The sequence below is a fragment of the Nycticebus coucang genome, chromosome 3 (assembly GCF_027406575.1).
Source record: "Nycticebus coucang isolate mNycCou1 chromosome 3, mNycCou1.pri, whole genome shotgun sequence".
Lineage (NCBI taxonomy): Eukaryota > Metazoa > Chordata > Mammalia > Primates > Lorisidae > Nycticebus > Nycticebus coucang.
In genome coordinates this window covers 70,195,402-70,197,399 of record NC_069782.1, presented here as the reverse complement: position 1 = coordinate 70,197,399, position 1,998 = coordinate 70,195,402, and positions in this window count along the sequence as shown.

The following is a 1,998-nucleotide window of genomic DNA, read 5'->3' as shown; positions in this document are numbered from 1 at the left end:
ACCCCTTGCTGGGAACGTTACTGGCTCTCTTTGGTTCCTTGTCATCAGCCTCAGTAGCTGCCTCTCCTGTTGACTTTATTTGAATCTGACTCTGCCCCTTCCACAGGGAATAGCCTTGAGCGTGTTGCCTCACTCCAATGACCTGCAGCCTCATAATCGGCATGGAAAATTATAATGACAGTTTTATGCACTTATGTCATCTTTTATGTTATTAACAGTGACAGAGCTGTCACGAAGAAGAACTCTTCATGTAAGAGGTAAATCTTCCATGTAAGCAGTAAATCGTGTAAGGATTCCATTTAACACAAATAACATTTATTTATAAAGTTCCACATCCTTTGGGACAGGTGATTGTGTATTTCTGGGTGCTTGGAACAATTTCCTTTAAAAATGAAATCATGCATATCAGATTCCTTTCTTCACTTCCAATTTTTTTATTGAGTGAAATTCATATAACATAAAGTTAACCATATTGAAGTTTACAATTTAGTGGCATTCAGTACAGTCACCATGTCTAATTCCAGAACATTCTATCACACCAAAAGGCAACCTGCCCCATTAGCAGTCGTCACTCCCCTCCCCCCACCGCCACCCCCCCGCAGCCCCTGGCAGCCACCAGTCTGCGCTCTGTCCCCGTGGATTTGCCTGCTCTGGACATTTCGTGTCAGTGGAATCACACGCTCTGTGGCTTTGGTGTCTGGCTTCTCTCACTCAGCATCATGTTCCGAGGTTCACCGTCGAGGCAGGTGTCAGTGCTTTATCCTGTTTATGGCCGAGTAACATCCCATAGGACAGATGGCTTCTGTTCCTCCACTCACCTGTGGACGGACACTTGTGTTGGTTTTCGGCACCTGCGCACAGTGCTGCTGTGAGCATGCGCGCCCAGAGATCTGTTTGTGTCCTATGATGAGATCCAGGTGACTCAGGCCCTGTGGAGGCGGCTCTGATTAATTGAACGAAGTTCCACATTTTACTCATGTCTCTCGGAAGCCTTTGCAGAGGAGACCCAAATCTACGGTTTGGATTCACCTCTGGCCTCACTGAAAACCCCTCCCTATGTTGGGACATGGGGAATGGGGCAAGCGGAGGAGGCTGGGTCCTTCACGAGGGAACAATCCTGTCCTCAGCCTTAGCCCCTAAGAGTTGCTGCCTGCAGAGTTTGGACAACCACAGAATGTTTCAAATCCAGGCTACTTTGAGGTCACAGGCCTGAGCCCCACTGTTTGGCTTGTACAAGAACCTCCTTGGAGCCACAAGATCCTTTCTCAGACATCGCTGGACCCTCGAAATCACCGTTGCTCCCCAGTCTTTTCCTCCTTTAAGACTCCTGGGAATTAACCCTGTCAGACCTTCAATTTTGGCCTTATGACCTCCAGGACTGAGAGAGAACAAATTTTTACTGTTGGAAGCCACCCAGTTTGTGGTCATTTGTTGTAACAGTCCCAGGAAACTCATATGCACAGACGGGAACCAGCTGGAGGGGAGGGCAGGGACTCTGAGCTCTCTGGGCCTGGGGCTGGGTGTGGAGGAGGAGGCAGCCTTGAGCCTGGCTGAGGCCCACACCAGGGTTTCCCAGTCCTAAAGACATACACAGGAATAGCCGGTAGAGCCAGATAAATGCTGAAGGTAGGTGCAGTTATTATTATAATCATCACCATCGCTGCCATCATCTCTATGCCCATTCCTCAATTCCTCATTAGTTAGGGGAGGCCACTCTGTCTGGGTGGCCTGATCCAGGAGCAAGACATCGAACACTGATGCTGGAGCCCCCCTCCCGCCCCTGCCACTGAATCCCTCTCCTTCTACTCTCCAGACGGGAGTCACCAGACAAATCACAGGGCTCTCACTTACATGTCAATCTCATGTAGATGCTGGGTGGTGTCTCATACCTATAAAACTAGCAACTTAGGAGGTGGAGGCAGGAGGATCACTTGAGTCCAGAAGGTTGAGAGTAGCCTGAGCAACATAAAAGACCCCATCTCTACAAAAACTTTAAAA